The 17,176-nt window shown below is 39.6% G+C and overlaps 1 protein-coding gene across 18 annotated transcripts in view; it reads right to left on the reverse strand.

Moving 5' to 3' along the window:
* Positions 1-17,176, reverse strand: part of tbc1d5 (TBC1 domain family, member 5) — a 524,363-nt gene that overhangs the window by 463,901 nt on the left and 43,286 nt on the right. Inside the window, exon 4 of one of the 18 annotated variants that reach the window (XM_087987285.1) lies at positions 16,276-16,357. The exons of 16 other annotated variants lie outside the window; for them this stretch is intronic. The gene's annotated coding sequence lies outside the window, so the exon portion shown is untranslated. Of the gene's footprint in view, positions 1-16,275; positions 16,358-17,176 lie in introns of those variants that run through there. One more of the 18 variants, XM_087987273.1, reaches the window with a different exon arrangement.

Below are 17,176 nucleotides of genomic sequence, written 5' to 3' on the forward strand. Positions count from 1 at the left end.
TGCTTCCCTTGTAACCTCTTAGTAATTTTAAGAAAACTATACACTGAACTGTTCACAATCCAGAGCACCTTAAAATATTCATAGTGGTGAAGGCTTTCTGATTAAACTAGATCTCACTATTCCTGATAAGGGAGCCACATTTATAACATGATCCGGCAAAGGACTAAATTTGTTTTTTGAACTGAACATAGTTTGAAATCTCAGCGACTTATAAGAAGAGAATAAAGGCACAGATCCTGTGGTTTTGAACAAACAAATTAAACATTACTATACAAAGTTAGAAAAGTAAAGCAATCCATCACATATATGGACTGAACTTACACTCTAGCAATTTGGGTTAACATGAGGTAAAGATGAATCATAGACAAAATGTGGTCAAACATCCTGCAGAACTCATCAAGTAGCAAATAAGATCAAGACACAAAACACGGATCATTCAGACACAGTCATTAAAAAGGAATTCCAATTCTTCACTTTCAAATGTCAAGCTTTGGAATTTCCTCACAAACCATTTCATCATGAACCACATCAACAACTGTTTGCAAGAACTCATTCCACTGGATTTGAGACTGCACTCCAGAATCTAACCATGGGCACAATTTCAGCTCTTTTGCAGATAGCTAGCTGCAGTAGGTTGACATTATCCCAAGGATTTCTATGTTCTCTACTATCTCGCAGCTGCTTGAGGGCATCCTTTACCTCCACACTCAGCCACACTGAACTATCAATTGCATCCAGGGACTTCTGTTACCTTAACTTCCTGAAGTGCACGAACACGAGAACTGCTGGAAGCCATTTCTTTGCTTCAACATGCTCAGTTTCAAGCTGCATCTGTAACTAATTTCTCCCAGCAAAAATAAATCTTGATAAAACAAAACCAGAGGATATTCATAAGCTCCACCTACTTCCATGACAACATAGCCTGCTTTGAGTAATTGTTTCTTACAGTCTTCCAGATTTAGTGGAACGCTTTTGACTAATTTAGCCTAAATCCCAAATAAACAATCCCTCGTCTAGTGCAAGACATAGCTAGTTTTGAGAAGATTCGTAGCTCAGGTTGAGGTTCTGGATTTAGGTTCGCTCACTGAGCTGGATGGTTCGTTTTTGAACTAACCTTCCAGCTCAGCGAGCAAACCTACATCCAGTGCAAGACATCACGTTTCCAGCGAAGCAAATCACTTCCGCTTTTCATAACTTCAACTTGCTTTGGATTCTATACAACAAATATGGGCAAGTTTCTAAACTGCCATTTGCTTTTGATTTTCCAGCATTCCCTAAAGCCCAGAATTTCAATTACCTTCCCTTTCTAGCTTTTAAACTTCTATAGCATTTATAAATACAAATTAGGTGCAGAAATAGACTATTTGGGCCTTTTAGCCTGCTCTCGCACTTAATTAAATCATAGCTAATTTATCCATGTTTTGTATTTCACATTCTCATCTACCCCAGCAAGGTTCACTTCCCCTGCCTAACAAGAATCTATCTCTATCTCTATCCTAAAAACATTCAATGACCCCACCTTCTGAGGTGAAGAATTCCAAAGCGTCTAGACCAGAAAAAGATTATCCTTCATCTCTGTTCTAAAAGGGTGACCCTAATTTTTAAAACAGTGACACTTGGTACTAGACTTACTAGCAGTAAACATTCTTTCCATGTTCATCTTGTCAAGGCCATTCAAGATTTTATACACTTCGATCAAACCACTCCTCTCTCTAAGCTGCAATGGAAACACGCCCTGCCTATCCAATCTTTCCTCACAAAGCAATCCACTCATTCCAGGTATCAACTAGTAAACTTCCTCTGAACTGCCTCCAAAGCACTGACAGCAAACTGTTTCAAACACCAGGCTTGATAAACGGCAATGATTATATACCTGAAATACCGGACGTTTACTGTATTAGTGCGATCTCCACAATGGCCAAGTAGTCAGTTGAGGGTGTGAGTGGGAAGGCTCTTTGCTGGTAAGTTTTATTTAAGGCGAAGTACCATTATTATTGAAGTGATTTAAAATGTAAAGGGAGTATAACAGTAATGTGTATACCATCTGCATTATGTTTTTAGGTACAGAAGCAATCATCCCAACATCCACAAACGAAGCTGCATCAGAACATTATTTCAACGAGTCAACACACACAGCAGCACAGAGGAACTACGCAGAGCAGAGGAAAATCACTATACCGTGTATTCAAACAGAATGGATACCCAACAAACACAGTCTGTCGATTTCTCAGCAACAAACCCAAACAAGCAGACATAAAATGCGTCCAGAAACCCTAGCCACTCTCCCCCACATCAAAGACAACTGGGAAATGACTAACAGACTACTCAGACCTCTTGACATCATGGCAGCCCACAAACCCACCAACAGACTAAAACAGCATCTAATGAACTTGAAAGACTCTATGCAGACAACAAGCAAAACTAATGTCATTTACAAAATACTTTGCAAGAACTATAACAAACACTACATTGGACATTGGCAGAAAACTAACCTCCAGAATACTTGAACACCAACTAGCCACAAAACGACATGATTCCCTCTCACTAGTATCCTTACATACAAATGAGGAAGGACACCACTTCGATTGGGACCACATGTCCATCCTAGGACAAGCCAATTAGAGACATGCACAAGAATTCCTAGAAGCATGGCATTCCAACCAGAACGCTTCAACAAACACATCGAGTTAGATCCCATCTACCACCCCCTGAGAAAAAGAACAGGAAATGATATCACCACAGGAAATGACATCACCAACCCAAAGAAACCTAAACATATAAATAGAAAGCAAGCATCATGTACACTGCTTTGTCTGAAGGCCCACTGAAGATGTTACCTAGTAGTGAGACAAAATGTCAGGAAATGAACCTTCCAGCTCAGCGAGCAAACCTACATCCATATCACATTTCATCTGCAAAGTCAGAGTCAAACCGATATATGACACGGAAACAGACACTTCAGTCCAACTCGTCCATGCCAAACAGATATCCCAGGATTTGAACTATAGGGAGAGGCTGAATAGGCTGCGGCTGTTTTCCCTGGAGCATCGGAGGCTGAGGGGTGACCTTATAGAAGTTTATAAAATCATGAGGGGCATAGATAGGGTAAATAGACAAAGTCTTTTCCCTGGGGTGGGGGAGTCCAGAACTAGAGGGCATAGGGTTAGGGTGAAAGGGGAAAGATATAAAAGAGACCTAAGGGGCATGCAGAGGATGGTACGTGTATGGAATGAGCTGCCAGAGGAAGTGATGGAGGCTCGTACAATTGCAACATTTAAAAGGCAAATGGATTAGTGTATGAACAGGAAGGGTTTGAAGGGATATGGGTCGGGTGCTGGCAGGTGGGTCTAGATTGGGTTGGGACATCTGTTCGGCATAGACAAGTTGGACTGAAGGGTCTGTTTCCATGCTGTACATCAGTATGACTCTATGACTCTACAATTATTCTAAGAAACTTGTCTTTGACAATCATAAAACAAGCTACATTGCAAGCATCAAGGGATAGATTGGGGTATCTAGCAGGTGCTGTAGTTTATCACAAAACCATCTGAAATAATTGGAAGTGACAACCAGCAGCTCCACAAATGATTTATTAGTCTTTCACTCAGCTTCCTTGGGGCCAGAATAAATAATTTACTGAGTCAGTGTCTTCAAATCATCAATTCTTCTCCACGTATCCAAAATGCATTAAACTCCAGTGGGTGTTTTATTGCTTTAAAATGCAATACAGGGACATTTCCCCCTACTTAACAGTCTATCAAGGTTAAGCAGTCACACAAAAAAGCATGCTATATATTATACAATCAACAGAGCAATCTAGAAAGCTAACAATTTCATTGTCACTGAGCTTCAAATAATTCTGCATGAAAAGCTGGAGAAATAGTGCAATTAGTACAGCAAACCCGCATTGAAGGGGTACACCCAGAATGCAAAACTTCATTCTCACTTTAGTTTTGTATTTTGTACTGCACATGCAAAATAGATTTGAATTTTTAAAAGTTACACAGATCTAATCAAATAAAGGAATATAATTTTAGTAATTAACACTCAGATCCACTGAATTTTGATTGAAGGTAACCTATTTATTGATTTTGGAAAAGGCACACAGAGTGCATGTGTATCAACACCCACTTGTATCATGTCACTTACAAATAACTATATCCAGTCAAAAGCTGCAGCTGAAGCTAACTTGAGTTTTTTGAAAACATTACTTCAATAGTGACATGATTTCAAAGTAAGCCCATCGTAATTTCAAAACTGCGTGGGGAAGAACGTTTAGCCAGAACAAAACAAACCATTTTTACAGAATCATGAACATTAGATACCTTAAACCACATTCAGAAGGTGAGTCGTCAAATCTGTTTACAGAAATTTGTCAAACATATTAGATTTTGGCTTTTGAAAATATGAAAGCTACAGATGTTGGAACAGGAAAGAAATTACATTTGAGAAAGTCATTCACCTGAGCATCTTCCAAACAGTCAACTTTAAATCTATCTTCCTAAAATAAACCCAAGCCAAATCCATACTTTTAAAGAGAAAAGAAAAAATCATTTTGTCTGATTATTTTATAAAATTAGCACTCAGCATTTTACAAATTAGTTTATAGGGAGGCAGTGACAAAATATTAACGTCACTGGATTAGTAATCCAGAGTGAGAAAGTGAGGTCTGCAGATGCTGGAGATCAGAGATGGAAATGTGTTGCTGGAAAAGTGCCGCAGGTCAGGCAGCATCTAGGGAACAGGAGAAGTGATTCCTGAAGAAGGGCTAATGCCCGAACGTCGATTCTCCTGTTCCCTATATGCTGCCTGACCTGCTGCGCTTTTCCAGCAACACATTTCCATCTAGTAATCCAGAGTCCCAGGCTAATGTTTGAAACCCACCATGGCAGTTAGCGAAATTGGAATTCAAACAGAAAATAAATCTTGAATTAAAAGCCATCTAATTGTGACCATATAAGTAAAATTGAAGGCAATGTCTTACCAGATCATAAAGTTGCTCTCTCATCAGAGAGAGATAGACAGTTGATGGTTGTGGTTTAACCTGAGCATCTCATCATGCCTTAGATGCATAGAGAGGTTGAGAAGCAGAGTCCTTCATGGTAATTTCAGCCAGTGCGAGAATTAAATCTGTGCTGCTGGCATCACTACATCACAAACCAGCCATCCAGCCAACTGAGCTATCCAACCTCCACGGTGGCAAGGTAACCATTGCTGATTCTCAAGAAGTTATGTGGTTCACTGAGATCTCTTAGGGAAGGAAATCTGTCATCCTTACCTGGCCCAGGCTACTATGTTTTACCAGACCCACATTTAATACACCCTCAGAAATGGCCAAGCAAGCCACTCAATTTCATCACACTATATATAGACATATGAACATATTTGCAGAAATAGACCATTCAGTCCCTTGATCCTGCTCCACCATTCAATAAGATTATAGCTGATCTGTCAGTATTTCAAATTCTACATTCCCATCTACCCCTAATTCTCCTGCCCAACAAAACTCTATCCACAATGGGTGATTCAATATTACATAATCTTCAGGAAAATAAAATCTCATCTCTGTCCTGAAAGTGCAACTCCTAATTTTAAAGCAGCCCTATTTCTGGGCAAGAGAAAACAGTGATTCCATATCCACCTTGTCAAGTCCATCTGGGATCTTGTAAACTTAAACCACTTTGTATTTCTTTCTTCAATAACTGCAGTGCAGCCTGTCAAATCAATTTTGAAATGTGCCCTATTCATTCCAGGTATCAATTAGTAAACCTTCACTGAACTATCTTCCATGCATTTACATTGTTTGTTATGCAAAGAGACCAAAATTGAACATAGTATTTTGGATACGGTCTCACCATCCCAGTATAACTGAAGCATAACTTTTATTCATTCATGGTACGTTGGCATTTTTGGCTGGGCCAGAGAGTATTACTTAATCCAGGTTGACAGTGAGAAAGTGGTGATGAATTGCCTTCATAAACCATTGGCAACTTCCTTGTCTTCTTCACAATGTACTCTCCTACCTATCTTGGTATCATCTGGGAATGTGCATTCTTTTGCTAAACTTAAAGTCTCTGTTGCAAATTATACTTGTAAACTGAGGTCCTGAGATACACTGCTGTGGGATTTCGTTCCTCACATCCTGCCAGACAAACTCAAATGACTCATTTTTCTGCCTGCCAGCCAATCTTCAACCCAAGCTAGTAAAGAGCCAGACATCAGTAAGCCTTTTGCCAAAGCAAAGATCAGACAGCCTTTTGACAGGACGGTACAATCCTCTGGATTTGTGTCTATCAGCTCCTGGTAGGAAAAGAGGGAAGCTGACAACAGAGATCAGGAAAGAGGGAGGCCACAAGAAAGTAAGGTTGAGAGAACAGTGACATTATGAAAGGCCACAAGGAAGGAGGGTTGAGAGAAGAGTCAGAGTGTGGGGGTGGGGGGGGGGGGGTGGGGTGGGTGGGGGGGGTGGCTGGTGATGTTGGGAGTGAGACTGCCATGGAGATAGAACACTTTTAAATCTGTCAGCATAGGAATTCGCAACTAACTTGAAGCCAAGTATAATGCCCAGAAGGCAGAATGACAGAATTCCTAAATTGTTTTGCTTTGAATCATGCTATCTTATTTAAATTATTTGCTTTCAAACAGACTCCTGCCTGGATTTTGAAACAGCTGCTATTCAACACAAAATAGGCAAGTTGACTGCTTCAGAAATTTCCAACAATTACCAAGACAATAGCAAAATCACTGACTGGAATGTGAAACTCCTATCGTGTGAATATTCCAGCCAGGCCACCACAAAGGACAAAGAGATGAGATGTCGACATCAGTAAGTTCAAACAAAGGAAACCAGGGAAACCCAAAATTGCTCATTTTAGGACAAATGGTTCACAGTTATCTGCTACTAATCACAATAATTTCTGACCAAATACATCTCATAGTCAAGTGTCTCTATCGCAAGTCCCAGCCACTTAACTGAAACTACTGGCTTGTTTGAATCAACTTTAATTATACAGCCTCAGTTTTTTTTCATCAATCTGCTTATGACACCAAAAGATGAAGTAGCTCCAGACTTAGTTAAAAACTTGCCTCTGATCTTAAGATCTCGTAAAATCAAAATTCTTGTTAAAAACACACATTGTTTTGCTTGCAAAATGAACCAAATGCCATTTTACAACAAATACATCTACATCACCAGTTCAATGCAATTAAAGCTCCCATGAAAGGGACTTCTGGGTATAGCAAACTGAAAGACCTTTAACTGGCTTTTAATTACAGAATTATTAATTGAATTCAAATTTACCCAGTTGACATGGTGGGCATCAAACCCATGTCCCCAGACAAGTAGTTTGAGCCATGGATTGTTAGACCAATGACACTATCACACAGCACTGTCTTCCATGTTTAGAGAAAAAGTATCATCACTATTTAGCTAGATGTCTTTTAAGGCCATGATTCAAATGCAGTCATTTGTAACAAGAAAGTGTCATCGTATAGTTAAAAAGCTGAAGATTACTCAGAAATGAAAAAATCCAGTAATTTGGAGAGATTAGAAAAACTGAGATTTACATCCATAGAGCAGACCAAGTTAAAGGAAGGTTTTATGGAGTTGAACCAAAGTTATAAAGATATTGAAACTTATTCATTTGAGGGTTTACTGCAGATGTGTAGATTCCATTTGTAAGTCACCTCAAGAAAGACAATCTGAGCTATTCGGAATTCATTTGGTTATAATTTTAGGTCAAGTAAATGCAAACCTGTGAATTACAAAAATGTAAGCAAAACCCAAAAGAATGCTGACAACACAAAACAATATTGACAAAAATCTGAGAAAAGGCAATTGCCTCAAAACAAATGAAGTTAAATTACTTTGTAATTTAAATTGTATTTTAGAATTTGTTACTTCTGTGGCTAAAGGTTAGTTGGTTTGTCTGTAAACAACATATTTCAAAACTAATGGATGAATATACCTAAAGCATAGTACACAAATAGTGTGTGGTCCAAAGAAGTAGTGATTATTTTTTGGCAAAGTTGTGAATCCGTTTCATGGATTTTGTTTTCCCCAAGGAGCCATCTACCAATATTGGGAGACAGGGAAGTTTACTTAGAATGTTGAGGGTTGGTTGATTGAAAATGTTGCTGATCGTTTTAAAATGTTGTGAATTGTCTCACCTGCTGCTGGATTTTGTTACAACTGTCAAAATGTGAGTGGAGCTTTCATTAAAGGTTGTCAAATGCAAAGTCACTATAGTCTTACTGGACCATAGGGTTGCTCTCTTATTAGAGAGAAACACCCTGTGGGACACCACACCTCAGGCAAAGAGGAGATTTGAAAAGGAGAAGCTTTCATGTTAACCTCAGTCAGTGCAGGAACTGAACCAAAGCTATTGGCTTCACTCCACATCACACGCCAGCCATCTAGTCACGGGACGGAGGCATTGCCAACGAAACCATAATTTATTGTCCATTCCAACTTCCCCTCAAATAGATGGTGGTGAGCTACTTTCATGACGACTGCACATCACAGGGGTACACTCACAACGCTGTGAGGGAGGCACATTTGATGGGCCTTTTTCTGTGCCATAGAGCCACACTGCCATATGACGACGGAATTGAATTGAATTAGCTTTATCGTCACATGTACTCAAATGAGTAGAGTGAAAAGTTTGTAAGTCGCCAGTCTGGGAGACCGCCTCGCTGAGTCTGCGCTGAGACCATCACGGCAGGCTGGGAGATTGCCATATCAGACTAAGAGGATATCTCACCAGGTCTGCACAGAGGCCTGGGGTTCAGGATGTTTTCTTTGAGAATAAAGTAAAGAGGGGAAAAGAGCACAAGAGAAAAAAAAATGGACAGAGGAGCTCCAGGTGAAGAATCCTACCCCACCAACATCCGATTCACGAGAGAGGAAGAAAAGGACAACCAACTCCCATTCCTAGACATGATGGTATAGAGAACACCGAACGGAGAATTCACCACAAAGGTATACAGGAAAGCCACACACTCAGACCAAGTCCTAAACTACGAAAGCAACCACCCCAACACACACAAAAGAAGTTGCATCAAGACACTATTCAAAAGGGCCACAACACACTGCAGTACACCAGAACTGCAAAAAGAGGAAGAAGAACACCTATACAACCCTATCGCCAAAAACGGATACCCCCGCAATTTCATCAACAGATGCCGAAGGGGAAAGACAACGGAATGAGGTCTTGCCGCAACCCAAAGGACTAGCCACACTACCATACATCAAGAGCATTTCCGAACTGACAGCCAGACTACTGCGACCACTAGGACTCATAACAGCACACAAACCAACAGCACACAAACCTCAGAACGAGGGACCCAATACCCAGCATGAGGAAAACCAATGTAGTGTACAAAATCCCATGCAAGGACTGCACAAAACACTACATAGGACAATCAGGAAGACAGCTAACGATCTGCATCCATGAATACCAACTAGCCACGAAACGACACGACCAGCTATCCTTAGTAGCCACACACACAGATGACAAGCAACATGAGTTTGACTGGGACAACACTACTATTATAGGACAAGCCAAACAGAGAACAGCCAGGGAATTCCTAGAGGCATGGCACTCATCCACAGATTCAATCAATAAGCACATCGACCTGGACCCAATATACTGCAGTGGACAGCTGGAACTGACAACAGGAAGCGGCAGATTCAAACCACTACAAATGCCGGAGGAAAGATCACAGAAGCGCTTCACAGGAGGCTCCCAAGCACTGAGGATGTCACCTAGACAGGGGACGAAACATCTGCAACACAAATTCCCAGCTTGGCCAACAGAACCACAACAACGAGCACCCGAGCTACAAATCTTCTCACAGACTTTGAAAATGCTAACTAAAGTACACAGGAGAGAAATACAACTCAAGTTCAAAGACAACTTCTGGGAAAACATCTTGGAGATACATGGGACACAAAGAAGAAAAGCTGAAACAATGCTTTCAGATGAGAAGCCTGATAAACTAGGACACACCCTCTTATTGGAAAGCTCCAAATTTCACTTGGAACAATAGCACCACCATTTTTGTAAAAAGCAGTCTACCTTTCAATTCCATTATAGGTAAAAACAATGACTGCAGATGCTGGAAACCAGTTTCTGGATTAGAGTGGTGCTGGAAAAGCACAGCAGCTTAGGTAGCATGCTACCTGCACTCCTGTGCTTTTCCAGCACCACTAATTCTTTTCAATTCCATTATGCATTACTTTCTTCTCGTAAATAATAATGTCAACAGAAGCATACTGAAATCCATCACTGTTATGTATGATCTTTGTTTAATAAATTCTACCTTTAAGTCTGAAGAAAAAGGATGTTTATTTTTCTCTGTCCATAACATAGCCTATTGCTATGACATCTGTTGGCTATAAAATGCATTTTCACAAGCAATCTTTAGGTGGAGCTTCATTATTAAAATTTAAAACCAGGCACTCTTTTCATCCTACTTTACCAAATTATAAATATTTATTGCCTTGGGATTGCTTTAGATAGTTTTATTTTATTAACAATGTAATTCTTTAACTTATTGTTTTGAATACAGAATTGACAAAACCTGCATTGTGTACAGTTCTAGCTCCCCTTTCTTGTATTGAATAAAACTAGTGCTTCCCAAAATTTCCATTCTTAATAGATTTTCCTCTTTAATGAGGGATAATTCCTGCATACTTTAGTGAGGTTCAAAACATTAATATAAATCTTAGCCTTGAAAGATCAAGTACAGGTCGTTCTGCTATAAAACATTTTTCGTTAACGTGAATTCACTGAAAGAAAGTGAGCACAGCAGATGTTGGGGATCAGAGTCAAGGAGTGTGGTGCTGGAAAAGCACAGCTGGTCAGGCAGCATCCGAGGAGCTGGAAAATTGACATTTCAGGAATAAGCTCTTCACCAGGAATGAAGGGGTGGCCCAAGGAGGCTGAGAGATAAATGGAAGAGGGGTGGAGAAGGTAGCTGAGAATGCAATAAGTAAATGAAGTTGGGGGTGAAGGTGATAGGTTGAAGAGGAGGGAGGTGCGTACAGGTGGGAAGGAAGATGGACAGGTTGGGCAGATCAAGAGGGCAGTGCCGAGTTGGAAGGTTGATCTGGGATAAGGTGGGATGAGGGGAAATGAGGAAAGTGGTGAAATCTACATTGATCCCATATGGCTGGAGGGTCCTAAGACGGAAGATGAGGCTTCCTTCCTCCAGGCGTTGGATGGTAAGGGTTTGGTGGTGGAGGCCACCCAGGACCTGCATGTCCTTGGTGGAGTGGGAGAGGGAGTTAAAGTCAAGAGTTTGGTGCTGGAAAAGCACAGCAGGTCAGGCAGCATCCGAGGAGCAGGAAAATCGATGTTTCGGGAAAAGCCCTTCATCAGGAATGAGGCTGGGAGCCTCGGGGGTGGAGAGATAAATAGGAGGGGGTTGATGCTGGAAGGATGTCGTTGTGAGTGCAATAGGTGAATGGAGGTGGGGGTAAAGGTAATAGGCTGGAGTGGATAGGTGAGAAGGTAGGTTGACAGATGGGACAGGTCATGAGGACAGTGCTGAGCTGGAAGGTTGGAACTGGGGTAATGTGGGGGGAGGGAAAATGAGCAAACTGGTAAAACTCTTCTAAACTCCAGCAGATACAAGCCTAGCCTGTCCACCCACTTTCTCATACGACAAACCGCCTCCACACTTGGGCATCAGTCTAGCAGACCTCCTTTGAACTATTTCCAATGCATTTTACATTCAATTACAAAAATAAATTGCTGGAAAAGCTGTGGACAAAGCAGAGTTAATGTTTCGGCTCCAGTTATCCTTCTTCAGGATATCTGCATTCAATAATATGCAGTCCTCTGGATGCCATCTCATCATACACTTGTATAACTGAAGCATAACCCCGTACTTTTGGATTAAATTCCCCTTGAGATAAGTAATAACAGTCTATTAGCTTTCTTAACAACTTGCTGTACTTGTGTACTAATCTTTTGCGATTAATGAACTCGGGCACAGAGCTCTACAATCTCTCACCATTTAGATAACATGCTGATTTTTGATTTTTCCTTCCAAAATGGACAAGTTCACATTTTACCATATTATCCTCCATTCGTCACATCTTTGCCCACTCACGTAAACTATCAATACCTTTTTGTGACCTCATCTCCTCCTCTTAACGTATTTTCCTTCCTATTATTGTCAGCAGCAAATTTGGCAACCATACCGCTTGTGTGATTACTATAGGGATGGCTTATTTTGAATACCACCAGCAAATCCATATTTTACAGAACACTAATGAAAGGTCATCAACCTGAAATACTAAGCTGCTTTCTCTCTCCGTAGAAGCTGCCAGATCTCCCGAATGGCATTTTCTATTTTTATTTCAGATTTTCAGCATCAGCAGTATTTTCCTTCTGTGCTACCTTCCTTCTTCTGAAAAGTCAAGCAGTGTTTCAGTATCTATTATTCTCAAGAGAAAGAAGGCATTTTTTTTTTAATGAAAATCAAATGTTATTTTTCTTCAAATCTATTTCACTTAAAGACAGGGTGAGGTTTGGCTTGCTCTTCTTCAAGAAGATTAAGGGCAGATTTAAAAGATGGGGAGATTAAAAGGCACTGAAATGTTCAATCAGCTATGATCACATTGGTGCAGGCTAGGTTTTAATGACCTACTTCTGTTCCTATGAAAAAAGCGTTCATGAAGCATCTATACAGAGTAAGAGAGGTAGACTACTGATGGAAGAGTCTGAAATGAAATGTTCCATGTTTAAGGTGATTAGCATGAGATCCAAGAGCGACAAAGAAAAACAGTTTATGCAATGAGCGATAATGATCTGGAATGTACTACCTGAACAGAGTGTGAAAGCAGACTTAACCATTGCTTTCAAAAGGAAATTAAATAATTACTTCAAGGATAAACTAGACAGCTACAGTGAAAGGTGAGTGGAACTACTGCATTGCTTGCAAAGAGAGCCAGCATAGAACTGATAGATTAAATGGCCTGCATGCTGTAACCGGAAAAAATGCAAATTCTGAAAAAACTTCAGGGAAGAAATTTTACTCTTAAATGAAAAAAATACGGAAAATACAAATATTCATTCTTCTGATATTGTGATAAATGGTGTTGAATTTTTATATGCATGTCATTTTGGGATTTGGATTTCAAAATAGAGACAGTAGCTACTTCTGTGAAGGGATTTCTTTCTGGGGAAACAAATGGTCAGTATTCCCTTCCAGTACAGCAATTTGAATCCAACATTTTGTCAGTGAATGGTGTTAATGGAAAACTGTTTATAATGTTGCATTTATGACAGGTAGAATAGCCATGCAAGGACATGAGCTTTGTTTTGAGTTCAGATGAATTTAGGATCAAGTAAGAGTTCTTTTAAAAATTAGTTCAAAAGACACCATTGTTGAACTCAGAAGCACCTTATGTTTCTTTCCTAGGAGTTTGCGCAGCAGTTCAGCAAACAAGTCACTACAGCAGAAGGGTTTAGGTACTAGAATTTGTAAACCGAGAGATTCAGTTGGAAATCTACATGTTTTGAAAACTGAGTAAATTTAACCTCTAAGATTTGCAGAGTTAATGTTAGCATACTTGAAAAAAACATGTCCAAGTCCACAGCAAAGATGCTGTTAGCAGTCAGTTAAGTAGAACCCCAAAGAGTTGAGACACAGGTATATCTCTCTGAACAGATCCCGCTCTAACAGATCCTGTTGGGAAACAGGTTGAAACTTTGTTTTGCTGTGATTTGAGAGTGTTCCAACTGTCCTTTATATTTAGGTAGCATTTCCTAAATTTATTTTGTACATAATAAATTTCAGTTCAGTTAGGAACATCTGTAGCCTTTTCTGCCTCAATGACTATCCTACATGTTAACTAAATAATAAAAAAAATCTATCAGACTAGATTTCATTCTAGGATCTGCTTTGCTATATTATTGTGATCCTAGCCAAGTTAAATGATCATTGCCATTGAAAATACAGCTGGAGATATGGGAATGACAAGGATATTAAAGGTTTGATAGGTTGAAAAGCATTTTTTTTTTTAAAAAAAGGCTGTTTGCTGCCACCACAACAGCAAGGGGTACAATTATCACCTTTATACCCGTAGACCCAGTGCCTGTGATGTCACTGCCAGCAAAGTGACAGGACTAGTGTAATGGCTTATATGATGTACATTTATAATACTTATATCAATAAGGACAAGGACAATACAAAGATTCTGTCAGTAGCACCAATTTTCTGATTCAGTACAATGGCAGAAGATATGGGGCGGCACAGTTGCTTAGTGGCCTCACAGTATCAGACACCCAGGTTTGATTCTATCCTCTGACGACTACCTGCGTGGAGGATGCACATTCTCCCAGTGTCTGGATGGGTTTCCTCCTTGTGCTCCCGGATTCCTCCCACAGTCTAAAGATGTGCAGGTTAGATGGATTGGCCATTCCAAAATGCCCTGTGGATGGGTTAGCCATGGGAAATGCAGAGTTTAGGATGAGTCTGGGGGAGATGTTCTTCAGAGTGTCAGTGTGGGCTCGATGGGCCAAATGGCCTTGTTTCCACACTGTAGGGATTCTATGAATATTACTAGTCTAAAAGTTATTGATTCTAGAGTACTGATACAGTTGGTCAGAAGAAAAACAAAGCAGCGCCACCAACTAAATATGGATAGGATGACAAGGCACTTTACAGCCTTCTGGACTTCAACACCCTTGCATTGTTAACTATTTCTTCCCTTTTTTAGCTTTTTATCATGGCCACTCTCCTCTCCCCCCCACCGCCATTCCAGTGTCGGTCCTTTCCAATGGCAGGAGATACACCATTGTTCTGCCATTCTCATATTCTCATCACTTAATCTGAACCATCAATATCTTTTCAACACAAGCACCCTACACACACTACTCCCGCCCTTCCCAAATTATAGCATAAATGCTGTCCTCTCCACACTACACTTCATCTCTGTTGAAGAGTTATCTAAACTCAAAATGTTAACTTGCTCTCTCTCCGTGGATGCTGTCTGACCTGCTGTGGTCTCCAGCATTTATTGTTTTCAGTCAGATTCCAGCATCTAGAGTAATGTGCTCCTAACTATAGTATGATTTGGCGTTGGGGATAAGATCATGTAGTGGACTAATAATCTAAAGGCTCAGGCTAATGTTCTTGGGACCTTGGTTCAATCACATCACGACACCCACAAAATTTTAAATCAGTTGGTAAAATGTCTGGAATTGAAAGCTAGCCTCAGTAAAATTAGACTATCATCGATAGTCATAAAAAGAAGTAACCCGTTCATTAATATCCTTGAGGAAGGAAATTGGTCATTCTCACTTGGTCTGGTATCCAGATGCACTGTAATGTGGCTGACTTAACTATCCTCTGAAAAGGCCAAACAACCCATTCAATTTAAAGGCAATTCAGGACAAACAACAAATGCTTGCCATGACACCAGCACCTGCACATTGAAGAACTAAAAAAAACTTGTGAAAGGTTCTCTAAAAGTGATGAATCAAGGATATAAGATAAAAACTGGAGGGACCAAGATAATTAAGTCATTCTGAAGAAAATTAACTAGCAACATTTTGATCAATATGAAGCCTTCAAAGTGAATGAGCACCAACAAACTGAAATTTATTTTGAAAGTAACGCAATGAAATCTTCTGAAATCTCTGGTCCTTCATTTATTAATCTTACATGATAAAAATCAAGCAAAATTGGTTGGGGGGTTCATATATAATAAAGTATGACCACAGGCAATAAGTTCAAGTAATAAACTAGTCAGGGACATTTAATGAAACATAGTTTAGCATTTAAGTTTCACGAAGAATAGTAAATTGACTACTTTATGTGGTGTAAAAAAGGGTTTGATGAGAGTTTACCTACTAAACAGATGCTGTATTAGACTAGTACAATGCATGATTAAGACAAATGCTTCAGCAGTTGGGTTAAATAGTCCATCACTGAACATTCGAACAGACTGCAGTGTTAATATTGCACATCTCTTCTGGCAAAGTACTTAAAAGAGTACATGCACAGAAAGTGAAACATCTGAATCCAGTAGAACAATAAAAGTGGCGCACAAAGTTAAATGTGAAAAGAAATAATAGTTAGAAAAGACTGGTGATACTATCTCCTGGAGCAATAGCACACTTATATCAATCTGAACAAGACATGCAGAAATTGAAATTAGAATTTGTAAAACATGTTTAGAACGTAAGAGATAGCGTCAAAGTTTAACATTTCAGAAAAAGCCAAATATTTATTCTAACTTTTGGCTTTGTCCTTTACCTTTTTAAATCCTATTCTTCAAAATACTTTTCCACTTTTCTTTAAAAAGGGATTTCTTTCACCATCATTCCAGGTAATAAGTCTGTTAAAAAATCAAAATAAAATGTTCTTCTAATTCTTGCAATGCCTTAGGTGATAAGTGAAATTTGTGCTCTCAAGTTCATGATTCATTAAGGAAGAGAGATTTCTGTCAGACAATACAATAATTTCCATTTACTTTTTATAATGTCAATTACATTTGTCTGATGTTAGTTTGGGTTCCCTAAGGACCATTTGTCTCAAGTGTCATTACTCCTTTTGGTCAATCAGTCAAGAGGGTTGAATTCTGGGGTGCGAAGGGAAATGTAACAGCCCTTCACAAGTGAACACTTCAAGTGTAAAATCAAGACAACTTGCAAAATTGAAATTAGTACAAACATGGAGCAATGGACAAACTCCAACACAAAAGGTGGGTGTCCTTGGAGCTTAACCTACTCAGCTTCAGGAAATCACTGCAGGAATTCTTCAAGGCAATGACATAGGCCCAACCATCTTCAGCTCATTCATCAATGCATTCCCTCCAACATAAGGTCAGAAGTGGAAATGCTTGTTGAGTATACAGTGCCCAGTTCCATTCATAACTCTTCAAATGCTGAAGTAGCCCATACCCATATCCAGCAAGGTCTGATCAGCATTCAGAAGTTCATCTGCAAAGCACATTAGAACATCTACAGTTCACGAAAGGTGCTAAGTAATTGAACTTTTTTTGTCTTTCTTGTTACATAACGTACTATTCCATCAAGTTGATGATTGATGGGAATCTTGTAACAGAGGCCAACAACTAAAACAAAAATATTTTAAAGTCTTTTTGTCGAAACCATAACTGAAGCGTTGGAAAAATGCAGATCTGACAGCATCTGTG

Source organism: Chiloscyllium plagiosum, unplaced genomic scaffold, assembly GCF_037043375.1.
Source record: "Chiloscyllium plagiosum isolate Xiang-an unplaced genomic scaffold, Cpla_swu_hap1 HiC_scaffold_5, whole genome shotgun sequence".
NCBI lineage: Eukaryota > Metazoa > Chordata > Chondrichthyes > Orectolobiformes > Hemiscylliidae > Chiloscyllium > Chiloscyllium plagiosum.